Raw genomic sequence first — 13,327 nt, forward strand, 5'->3', positions numbered from 1 at the left:
AGAGAGAGAGAGAGAGAGAGAGAGAGAGAGAGAGAGAGAGAGAGAGACACTAATCTTTGGAGATGGGAGATAGTTGAGAAGATAAATCAATGATTTAGATAACTATACTGCCAATTAACATGTTATACTTGCTTAGGAAAACTGTAAAGTATTATATGAACTCCAATAAGGAGATCACTTCCTGTTTGGAGCATCAGGAAAAGCTTTATGGCAGGAAATTTGCCTTAGCTGGACCTTGAAAAATGGAAGTGAGCTAGATGGTAGTACATTCCAGGTATAGGGGACACTGAGCAAAGGAATGGACAAAACCAATTTTAGAGAATATTGAACAGTCTGATACAACTTGAATAAAGTATATTTAAAGGGAAACACTGTGGAAAAAATGACTTGAAAACTAATTGTGGAGGTCTTTGGATACAAGACTGAGAAATGCGGATTTCATTCTTTATACAATGGGGAGCCATTGAAGGCTTTTGAACAGAATTGTAATAAGATCAAATCTATATTTCAAGAAGATTAACCCAGTAATAAGACAGAGAAGATTATCAAGAGACTGGAGGCTGAGACTCTTTAGGAAGCTATTGAAAGAGGCTAAATGGAAGGTAAATTTGACCTACAGTAAGGTGTTGATAATGGGATTAGAAAAGAAGACTTAAAAAGCTACTGCTAAGGTAAATTCACATCCTCTCATATCCCATCATTTTATATGTATCATACAATATAGCATTTTAATGAATATTTCCTTTATAATGCATATTTGTCTTTTTCCCCTTTAATTAGTCATAAATTCCTTAAGAATTGTCTTCATAAAAACTAATACAGAGCTAGTCAACTAATAGTTGCAAAATGCATAATGAATAAGCAAAAAAGGCTATTTGAAAGATAATAAATATTTGAATATTTTGTAAATATTTGCTCTCTAATTAAATGTGATATCTTCAAGGACAAGAACTGCTGATTTTTCTTTGTATACATAGTTTAACACATTGCCTGGAACCTCATACTGAGTTGTTGTTGTTGTTGTTGTTGTTTTAAATTGATTGACAAGACCTATTTAATGTATTAATAATTGGAGCTACACTGGGAGAGGGATGATTCTCTCTAAGATTTTCTTCAAGTCAAGTCAACAAGCATTAATTTAGTTATACTATGCACCAGTAACTGAGTCAGGAAGGAAGCCTAAAGAGGAATGAAGAGATGGCTGGCTTGAATGTTGTTTTGTTTTGTTTTGCTTTGTTTTGTTTTGTTTTGTTTTTAATAGAGTTTCCAAGAGGATCTAGACAATTAGAGCGAGAAGTCAAAAGGGGGTAGGGGTGGGGATACTCTCAATGTATGAAATCCAAGGTAGAGTAAGCTTCCAGTGTGAAGAGATTTCTGGGGGTATAGTAGAGAAAATCTGAAAGAGTCAGTTTTAAAGTTATAATACTATGAATTCCAGAAAGTTTGAAAATCACTAGTCTACATAAATATGTATAGGGTGGAACTTTGAACACAGTACAATTCTGTACTTTCAGCCATCTTAGAGACCGAGTAGGACATCAACTCAATCGATACTTTAATCAACCTTTCATGAAACCTCTGGATTCTACAGCTTCCTTCAATTCTCAGTTAAAGTCCCACCTTCTGCAGGAAGCCCTCCCCAGTCCTCCTGAAGTTTAGAGCTTTCCCTTAGAAATTATCTCCAGTTAATAATATAAACAGATTCTTAGATATAGTTGTGGGCATATTGCCTCCCTCATTAGACTGTTTCTTGAGAGCAAGAGCTTGCTATATTTCTAAAGCATTTAGCATTTGTTGTTGTTCAGTCATTTCAATTGTATCCAACTCTTATTTTTTATTTTTTAAAATTTTTATTTATTTATTTATTTTGCAATTGGGGTTAAGTGACTTGCCCAGGGTCACACAGCTGATAAGTGTCAAGTGTTTAGTCTGAAACTGGATTTGAACTCAGGTCCTCCTGACTTCAGGGCCAGTGCTCTATCTACTGCACCACCTAGCTGCCCCTGTGTCCAACTCTTCATCACCCCATTTGGTATTTTCTAGGCAAAGATACTGGAGTGGTTTGCCATTTACTTCTCCAGCTTATTTTAATAGATGAGGAAATTGAGGCCAACAGACTTAAGTAATTTACTTTTGGATTTGTTTTACAATGTCTTGATTTCTCATAAAGTCGCTAGCTTCCAATTGCTCTATTCTAATTTTTAAGGAAGTATTTTCTTCAGTAATCTTTTGGACTTCCTTTTCCATTTGGCCAATTTTGCTCTTTAGGGCATTCTTCTCTTCATTGGCATTTTGGACCTCTTTTGCCATTTGGGTTAGGCTATTTTTTAAGGTGTTATTTTCTTCAGTTTTTTTGGGTCTCCTTTAGCAAGCTGTTGACTTGTTTTTCATGATTTTCTTACAAAACTTTCAGTTTTTCCTCCACTTCTCTTACTTGCTTCTCAAAATCCCTTTTGAGCTCTTCCAAGGCCTGGGACTGATTCATATTTTTCTTGGAGGCTTTGGGTGTAGGAGTTTTGACTTTGTTGTCTTCTTCTGGTTGTATGTTTTGATCCTCTTTGTCACCAAAGCAAGATAATATAGTCTGACTCTTTTTGCTATGCTTACTCATGATCCTGGCCAATTACTTGAGTTTTAAACTCTTTGTTAAGGTAAAAGTCTGCTTCCAATGTGGAGAATGTTCTGTCCCAAGCTTTGGGGGTTTGTACTGCTGTTTTCAGAGATACTTCTAGGGACCTGAAAATTTTCAGTGCTTCCAAGGTGCTATGATAAGGGGCGAGGTGTTTTCTCTCCACCACCACAACAAGCTTCACCACATCAGCATTCCTCCTTGCCCCAGGACTGCCCCTCAGAACCGTGACCCAGATCCTTGCATGGGCAAAGCAAGAGATTCCTGCCTCAGCACTAGCAGAGAGAACCCTGCAATCCCCCTCTGATCAGCCACTTGATTCCCCCTCAGTCTGTGGGCCAGAAGCTCAGGAAACAGCTGTAGCCCCTGGGGTGGCTGAGACCTAGTTCCTTCTCTCACCACAGTCACAGACTTCTCCCACTGACCTTCTAAGTTGTCTTTGGTGTTCCTGGGTTGAGAAGTCTGGAAACCACCACAGCTGCCCGCGATTCAGTCCTCTGAGGCCTGCTCCAGGTTCGCTGCAGCCTGCGTACCCATGCCAAACTGTGCTCCTCTCCCTGCCTGGAGCGATATACCTTTCTGATCAACCATCCAGGCTGTCTTTGGCTGGAAATTTGTTTCACTCTGTCTTTTTGTGGGTTCTGCTGCTTCAGAATTTGTTTAAAGCCATTTTTTATAGGTATTTGGAGGGATTTGGAGGGAGAGCTCAAACAAGTCACTGCTTTCCCTCCACCATCTTGGCTCTGCCCCTGATTAACAGACTTAAGTAACTTACCCAGGATCACATAGCTAGTAAGTGTCTGAGGTTAGATTTGAACTCAAGTCTACCTGACCCCAGGCCTGGTGCTTTATCCACTGTGCCATGTAGCTGTCTACTTAGAATATAGTAAATATTTAATAAATACTTATTCCTTCCCCCTTCCCTTAGTTCTATTTGCATACCCAAATTATGGGTATTAACAATTTCCCTGATTTTCCTTCCATTTTCCCTGGTTTATCCTATACCCTCTCTATTTTCTTTCTTCTGGCTGAATCTCCAAATATAACAAAACACATCTTCTGCCTCAATTCACTATGTTTAAGAATCTTTTTGACATTATGATTCTGAAAGAATATTTTTACCATCTCTCTTCATCTGTTAGAAGGTAACCAGTTCTTTATAAAGTCCATTTGAATTGTTCAGTATTATTTGTCTTTTTATTTTTCTCTTGCCTATAATATCTGTGATTCAAAATTACTTTTAAACTCCATTATATTTATCATGAATATATGAAAGTCCTGTCATTGAAAATTTTATTTTGACCTCATAGCATTGTACAGTTCTGCCAGCAAAGTTATTCTTGATTATAGATCTTTATCTTTTGCTTTTTAGATATCTCATTCTATATCTTCTGATCCTTCATGCTAAAAGTTGCTAAATCTGCTCCAGTTCTAATTGTAATTCCTCAATATATTAATTCATTCTATCTATCTTCTTATAATGTTTTTCCCCTTTTATCTGGAAGCTATAGATTTTGTCAATATTAATGGGAGTTTTCACTAGGTATTTTTCTCAGAAGGCAATGAGTAGATTCTTTCTATTGTCACATTTCCTTCTTGTTCCTATATGTCTGGGCAAATTCTTTAATGGTTTCTTGAAAAAAAATCAGGTTCATTTTGTTTGTTGATTTCAGATAAAAATCTGATTCTTAAGTGATTTTTCTTTGATCTGTTTTTGATATGAAATCCTACATTTAATTTTTTTCATTTTTTGCAATTTGTTTTAAGAATTTTCATCTCTTGGAGTTGTTAAATTCTATTTAATCTATTCTGATTTCTAGGGAGTTGTTACTAGGTTGTACCTATTCCACAAAGCTGTTGATCCTTTCTCCAAGTCTCTTTTCCATAGCTCTTTCTTTTATGATATGATATATATATATATATTCTAAGAGTAGAGAAAGCCTGTGGCTAGACATGGGAGATGGGAAGTGTAACTATTCTTGTGGATAAGCTTTTTTTTTTCATCTTTCATTCGAAGTTTTCATTTTAGGTGCTTTTGAGTTATTCTCTTCTGTGACTTGGTTATCCCTGGCATCATAAAAATACATCATCATCATCATCATCATCATCATTCATTCATTCATTCATTCATTTTTGTTTCTGAGGCCCCAGAAGATGAGTTTTAGGTCTCTCCTACTCTGGGGAACAGATCAAATGGAGGACCTTCATTTTATCTCAGGGCAATCTTTAGGCCAGTCCATCCCTTTCTTCAGTTTAGCATTTTAACAAATGCTTTTTCTTTTCACTACAGGTGATGCGGTCTAGAGGTTAGGGGTCTTAGAATCCCCAAATCACAACATCCGGGTCTTACCTGAAAGAATTACACCCAAGCCTTCCTGCAGCCAAAAACAAAGTTTATTAAAGATTCGCCATATTAGCTAGACTCTTAAGGAATCTGAGCATCTGTGTGCTATTGGCTAGATTGTAAGAATCAGAGCACCTTAATGGAGACAAGATGGACCTTATATACAGAAAGACTGTGGGAGAGATCTAGGAGTGGTCAAGTACTTTGGGGTGATGGGAGGAAGGGCCTAAGGAGATCTGGATGGGAGTGGCTAGTAAGCTGGGGTGAACAGAAACCCTGGGACCTGGACCTTGTGGCCAAGGGAGAATGGAGCCTAGCTAGGATTAAGGATGGGAAATGGCCTGTGGGGGGGGGGAGGGAGGTAAAACAATGGAGGAGAAATTGGGTGTAGCCAGAATGAAAGGACAGTTGATGGGATTATGGCCTCAGGGGAACACCAGAGATTTGACCAAGTGGGAAAGTCCAGGGTTTTTCCTTTCTGGGGCCCCGATTCCAACCCCATCACAGTCACCAAAATTCTATTCTCCCAGATTGACCTTAGTTGAAGCCTTTAGAGAGAGAAAAGGAAAGAGAGAGAGAGAGAGAGAGAGAGAGAGAGAGAGAGAGAGAGAGAGAATGAGAGAGAGAGAGAGAAAGCAGACTTAAATTTTTATTTACAACTCTGTGTAAAGGTCCTTTTCTTATTAAACAGCTAATGTGACCCATCCTCCCTTTCCCCCTCCTTTGTTTCCTTTTTTCCTAAAAACAAAGGACAGCCTTCCCAGAGACTTTTTAAATTTTTCTTCTCACAGAGGTGGCACCAATGTCTTTCATTTTCACCTTAGTCCTTCAGGAATTTCAATTGCACTTCGGTCCCTCTGAGATTTTTTGAGCTGAGAATCCCTACCCCAAGTCCTCCCCCTCTGAGGCTTTTAGAGGTGAATTCCATAGCTTTCACTTGAGCTTTTGTTTCTCTGGGGATTTCTTATCCTTGAAGCTTCTTGCTTCACCTAAACCTTTCATTTTACTCCTTTAGGGGAAATGCATCTCACTAATCTACACTTGTCTAATAATAAGTTGTGGTATATGAATGTGATAGAATACTACTATATTACTGTTGTTCTTCACAAATGATACAACTCTTATCTCCCTCTCTTCCTCTCAGGCTTTCTCTTATGCTTAGAACATTATTCCTCCTTACCTACACATCTTAGAAATCCTGGTTTCTTTCAAGTCTCAGTTCATGAAGCCTTTCTTAAAACCCTAGAAGTTATTGGACAACCTGCCCCCCAAAAATTACAATAAGTTACTTTAGATGCTTATGGGCTTATTTGTTGTGTGTGTAATATATATATATATATATAATATATATTAATATCTATCAATCTATCTATCTATCTATCTATGGTTCCTTACAATAGAATGTAAGCACCTTAAGGGAAGAAACTGTTTTTTTAATATACCTAGAACCTATCGCAGGGCCTGTAATATAATAGACATTTCATATATGTTTGGTTATGGAATGCTCAATCAAAGCTAAGGCTAAAATTTTTAAAATAGCCAATCCATCAATCAAGCAACAAACACTTATGAGGACGCCTCTTATATTCCAGGCACTTTTCTAGGTGAAAGTGATGAGGTCTAAAGGTTTAGGGGTGCTGGAACCCCAAATTCACAACATGGGGGTCCTACCTGAAAAAATTTGACTTAAGCTTTCTTTCAGCCAAAGACAAGGTTTATTAAAGTTCCGCCATATTAGCCAGACTCTTAAGGAATCTGAGCACCTGTGAACTATTGGCTAGATTGTAAAAATCTGAGCAGCTAGATTATAAGAATCTTGGCACTTTAATGGACACAAGATGGACTTTATATACAGAAAGACTGTGGGAGAGATCCAGGAGTGTCTGAGTAATTTGGGATGACTGGAGGAGGAGTCTAAGGTGGATTTGGATGGGAGTGGCCAGTAAGTTGGGGTGAACAGAAGGCCTGGGACCTGGACCACATGGCCAAGGGAGAATGGAGCCTATCTAGGATTAAGGATGTGAAATGGCCTGGGCTATAGGGAGGTAAGACAATGGAGGGCTAGGCTAGGTTAAGGGTGACAGAGAATTGGGAGATTGGGTGTAGCTAATGGGTTGGAATCTGGGCCTCAGAAAGTAAAAACCCTGGAATTTCCCACAAGGCCAAATCTCTGGCTTTCCCCTGAAGCTATAGTCCCATCAACTGGTCTTTCATTGTGGCTACACCCAATCTGCCCTCCATTGTTTTACCTCTCTATGGCCCCTGGCCATTTCCCACCCTTAATGAGGGGAGAATGATGGGGTTGGAATCTGAGCCCCAGAAAGGAAAAACTATGGCCCCAGACCATTTACCACCCTTGGTCCCACCTAGGCTCCATTTCCCACCATGGGGAATTCTATTACCTCATGGACACCCAATCTCCCCTCCATTGTCTTGCCTCCCTATGGCCCCTGGCCATTTCCCACTCTTAATCCTAGCTAGACTCCATTTTCCCTTGGCCACAAGGTCCAGGTCCCAGGAGTTCTGTTCACCCCAGCTTACTGGCCACTCCCATCCAGATCTCCTTAGGCCCTTCCTCCCATCACCCCAAACTACTTGGCCACTCCTAGATCCCTCCCACAGTCTTTCTGTATATAAGGTCCATCTTGTCTCCATTAAGATGCTGAGATTCTTAAAATCTAGCCACTGCTTAGATTCTTATACTCTAACCACTGCTTACCCAAGTTCAGACTCCTTAAGAGTCTGACCAATATGATGGATGTTCTAATAAACCTTGTCTTTGGTTGAAAGAAGGCTTGGGTCAAATTCTTTCAGGCAGGACCCATGTGTTGTGATTTTGGGGTCCCAGCATCCCTGAACCCCTATACTGCATCATAGCCACAATGAAAGGCTAGTTGATGGGATTATAGACTCCTAATATCTGGAGCAGACTGATTAATGAAATACATGCTAAGGATTTTTGCCCCTTCTATAGACTCAGGATCTAAATTCATATATTTTGTAATAGTTTCTACTAGCCTGTCTTGGAAAAGGGCACGGTTTTCCTTTTCTCCTCGAGTAATTTCCTTAATTTTTTTGAAAAATTTACTAGCTTCTTAGGTCTTCTAACAGATCTTCTAACAGGCAAATTACCATATAGTCTCTCTTTCCCCTATCATCACTCTTTTGATAATCCCATCCTGGGTCAGTAGTGGGAATAGCAGCTGTCCCTGGGGGGTATTTTGTAGGGTCATTGCTAGCCAAACAGTCTCCAACTTTTTAGGCTTGTTCCCAGATTTTCCTCTTCTCCTCAGTGGTACAACAGGTGGAGAAGATGATATGCACATCACCCAAAGAAAGCTCAAATAGTGGGAACACATCCCTAAAACCCTCAGTAAACTTAGTGGGATCTTCTGAGTATCACCCCAGTTTCTCTTTGACCTGAATGAGGTCTGAAATGGAGAAAGGAACATGCATCTTAATTGTCCCATTAGGCTAGACAGGAACTTCCCTTAGGGGAAAAATCCCTGAAGGCACTGGGGGAACTGGGTTAGGGAGGAAGGGAGATAAGAAGTCCCACTTCTTGTGGATGTGGGACTGGGGAATGCTGGCTGAACTGGACTGGACTGCAAAGCCAGGGGATCTGGGCGGCAAAGGGGTAAATCAGCTGGCACCAGAGGAGGGGGTGAGGTCAAGGGAAGAGATACCACTGAGACTGAGAGTAGTCCTTGTCTCAAGGTAAAGGGTCTGGGGAGGAGGGGCTGAGGCAAAGCCCTTGTCCAAAGCCTGAGTAGGGGTCGCCTCCTGAGCAGAGACCTGGGGAGGAAATGCAGGGTAGGACACATGGAAGGTAAACAAGGCAGGATACAAAGGGAGGTGGGCTAGAGGAAAAAGGAAGGAAAACCAAGGGAAGGAGGGGGTGGAGCATGGGAAACAGGGAGGGTCAGGGGAGAATCAGGTAGAGATTGGAGCTGAAGAGGTGGTGTTAACAGAGGATGGGAAGAGGGGAGTACTCTAGCACTGGGGGCCATAAGAGGGTCATCCAAAAAGTCTAGTTTGTCCCCATTCCCCATTTGTGGGGCAGCTCTAGCTATGAGCATCCTACAATCTTTTCTGAGAATGAGGTCACAAGAAAGTTAAATAAAAGTAATTATGTAGGGAATTTCCACCCATTTTCCTTCTCTGCTACAATATCTTTCTAACTCTGAGAGAGTATGTTGCTGTAATGTCCCAAAAAAGCAGGCCATGCCTCATAATTTTCCAGGTGATACTGAGGCCCAATAGTGTTGCAAAAGAACACCAGCCTTTTCTTTTTGAATTCTTTATAGAAACTAAATTTTTCCTAATTTTGTAAAAGACAACCCAAAGGCAAATCTTTGGGAATTGAAGAAGACTGACCCTTTGGGGCATGGGGGCTGGAAATGCCTCCCTCCTTAAAGGAGGATTTGGGAATAAGCCTTAGGAAACACACACACACACACAAAAGCCCCCAAAAATACCTGAAGGTTTTCTTATTCCCTAGCTCCAAGAGAGTTGAGAGGATTGGGCCTGTGCTTCCTGATAGGGAGTCCAAAGGTGTGCCCAGGTCCATGGTCAAACAGAACCACTGAGAGCATCAGGATGAGTTCAAGACAGCCTCATAGCTGTCTGACCTAATGGGACCTGAGAGGTCAGGCCTGAAAAGTACTTCCAAGCCAAGCCTTGCTGGGTGATACTTGAACAGAATTGTGAAGGAAGAGATTTTATGATGTGGAAGATAAAAGGGAGTCCATTCTAGGAAAGAGGAGCAACCAATCCTCATGAAATTGGGAGTTTATTCAGTAGAGGTTTGCCATAATCAGATTTCTGTTTAAGAAAGTTGCTTTTGGCCACAGATTGGCGTGCCAAGTGACTCAAGGCAAGGAGATCATTAAGGGATTATATGCTGCAATAATCTAGGTTATATAGAGATGATGAAAGTCTGATATAAGGTGTCAGCTGTGTGAATAGACAGAGTTCATATGTGATAAGTGTTGTAGAAGCAGAAATAACAAATTGTGGCAAATGATTGGTTATGTGGAGGCAGGCAGAGTGAGGAATTGAGAATAATGTTGATGTCTAGAATACTTTAAAGATGGTTCTGTCTTTGACAGAATTAGGGAAGTTTGAGAGAGTTTGGAAATTTTGGGTGCAGTGAATATAAATCCAATTTTTGATATGTTGAGTTTAAAATAACTATAGGATATTGTGATTTGATACTGAAACAAAGAAATGCTGGGACTAGATATGCATTAGCTTTGAGAGGTTAGCTAAACCCATACAAGCTGGTAAGGTGATCAAGATAGACCAACATATATTGAGAGAGAAGGTAAGAGAATCTGATGGGGTTTGGGCAGCAGATCCCTTCCCGTTTGAACTTTCTCATGGATTTCAGGAACCCAGCCCCTGAAAGCAGATCCCTGGTGTTTGCCTGAGGCATTGGCTAATAATCCTTTCAACTGCTCTTTCTTTGCCCCCCCCATTGTCTGCACCTGGCCCCACCCTAAGACCTTCACTCCTTGATTGCATCTAGACCCACTCCTTGATCACTGTAGATGTGTCTTACCCCAATTAGATTGCTCAGATTCTTAAAATCTGGCCAACTGGTGTTTTAATAAACCCTGTCTCTGACTGAAAGAAAAGCTTGAGTTAAATTCTTTCAATGCAATAACCATGTCTTCTGCACTTAAATTTCAGGGTTCACAGCATCCCTAGACCTCAACAATCCTTTGATGGAATCTTGGGAGACACCCAAAGTTTAAGAGCATGATATAGACAAACCAGCAAGGGAAATTGAGAAAGAATAGTCACATAAGTAAGAGGAGAACCAGGAAAGAGTAGTGGCAGGAAAACTCAGAGAGGAGATAATATCCAGGAAGAAATGTAGTTAACAATGTCAAATGCACCAAGGAGGCTGAGAAGAAGAGAACTGAGAAAAGAACTTCAAATTTAAGAGATAAGGGGTAACTTTAGAGAGAGCAGTTTCATTTGAATTATAAGGTTACAAACCAAATTGTAAAGGGTCTAAGAGTGAATGAGAGGAGGATTGGAAGAGGCAGCAAATGCATACAGCTTTTTTTTTCCCCTGGGAATTTGGCCAAGGAAGAAATGAGAAAGGACAGTGGCTGGAGTGTAGTTTTTTTTTTTTTTTTTCAAGGATAGGGGATTCTTGAATACATTTTTAAAAATTTATTTATTTTTAGTTTTCAACATTACTTCCACAAGCTTTCCATTTTTAAATTTTCTCCCCCTCCTTCCCCTCCCCTTCCCCAAGATGGCATGCAATCTGATATAGATTCTACATATACATTTATATTAAACATATTTTCATATTAGTCATGTTGTAAAGATAATTAGAACCAATGGGAGGAACCACAAGAAAGAAGAAACAAAACAAAATAACAACAAAAGAGAGCAAATAGTATGCTTCAATTACATTCAGAATCCATAATTCTTTCCCTGGATGTAGACAGCATTTTCTGTCATAAGTCTTTTGGAGTTGTCTTAGATCCTTGCATTGCCGAGAAGAGCCAGGTCTATGAAAATTAGTCATTGCACAATGTGACTGTTACCATGTACAACTGTACAATGTTCTCCTGGTTCTGCTTACCTCATTTAGCATCAGTTCTTGAATATATCTAAAAGGGAGAGGTTGAAGATGAGAGATAGGGATAGGGATGACTGAGGTGGTAAATTCCCTAAAGGGAAAAATGGGGAGGAGGAGTGAGATCAAGGGGAAATGTAAAGAGGAAAGTCTTGGCTAGGAAAAAGATGACCTGTTTATCAGAGACTTGTAGGAAATATGTAGCTATGCTACAAATTGGTACTCTGGTTATTTATAGATGACTTTTCTTTACTGAGGATTGACAAACAATCTGAAAAAATATTTGTCTAATGAATATAAAATTCACTACCTAAAACAGACCTCCTGATAAGGAAAAAAAGCCATGATTCTTAAGAATCAAACTCTCTCTTACAGGCAAAAATAAAAATCCATTAATGCCATTCTGCCCAGAAATGTGCTTTGGAATTTCTATATTTGGTCTTGAAGCAAACATTAAACTCTGAATGAAAAAGTGTGGGAAAGGGTCAATCTGATCTGACATCGGACATTTAGTATTACTAATTATCTTCAAACACCTGTCTGTGTTCAGTCTGTGAGACTGAACCAAATCTTCTCAAAATGTTATTTATATGTATCCAGTTCTTAATGCTATCTTTGCAAAAGGTTTGGTCTTCAATAAACTAAGTTTATTATCTGCTGTGCTTCTCTATAAAGAAATATAATAAAAGTCTCATAGGGCACATTTTCCCCAAAGTATCCACTCCTTAAAACTCTTTAACAGGAAAAGGAAAAAAAAAACTTCTGAAAAGGAAATTGTAAATTGCATACATATAAAGAAGGATGCAGAATGTGAATATATCATATGGCAGAATTTTATAAGGGGAAAGTTCTTAAGAGATTTTATTATAGTTCCTTTCCCTAAAGGTCCCAGATATGGTAAATGAATAGTCATTTGGCTGGAAGTTGGGATAACTTGTTTTAATTAGCTACCTGCATGAAGTACAGGAGAATTTGATGTCAATCACAGTGAGTTAGAATCATTCTCAGAAGTCTGGGGATAATTTAAGTGATCGATGAGTTATGGGTTATTGTGATATATACCAAATTTATATACCATCCTAGTTGTGATGTTAATTTCTTTAAAAATTACCTTGTTTATAATCTTTAAACCTATTGTTTAGTAATATTAAATATCATATTATACTATTATATTACTAATGATTATTCATCCTGTATCAGGATTGTCCATTTTCTTGAATACTTAAAACTTCCCAAATCTCACTGAAATAGGAATTAAGCACAAGAGTTAAAACAATTTCAGTTATATCTGCAATTTCAGTTATATATTTTAGTTGGTCAAGAACCCAAATACAGTGGAAAAAAAGAAATGAACTATGATTGTCCCTAACTCCTAAGTGGTCAATCAGCACCCTTTCCCCCACTATTCACCTGAGTGCAGTAGCAGGACTTCACAATCTGAGGCACAGTATTGAAATAGAACTTAATTCAACACTCCTACCTCTTCATTCTAGTTCTTCAGCAATCCAAACGGCAGAAATTCAATCAGGCAAGGATAACAACGTGGAGGAATATAGCAATACTCTTCCACAACAGCACTTTGTGCTGCAACAGATCCCATCCAGAGAACTGAGGCACAGAGGATACTGAGGCAGGACATACACACACACACACACACACACACACATACATACACGTGCACACATGCGTGTGTGTATGTGTGTGTGTGTGTGTGTGTGTGGCTATATGACATGTCACTATGCCTGATGGAAAT

The sequence above is a fragment of the Vombatus ursinus genome, unplaced genomic scaffold (assembly GCF_900497805.2).
Source record: "Vombatus ursinus unplaced genomic scaffold, bare-nosed wombat genome assembly UNPS02007344.1, whole genome shotgun sequence".
Classification (NCBI taxonomy): Eukaryota; Metazoa; Chordata; class Mammalia; order Diprotodontia; family Vombatidae; genus Vombatus; species Vombatus ursinus.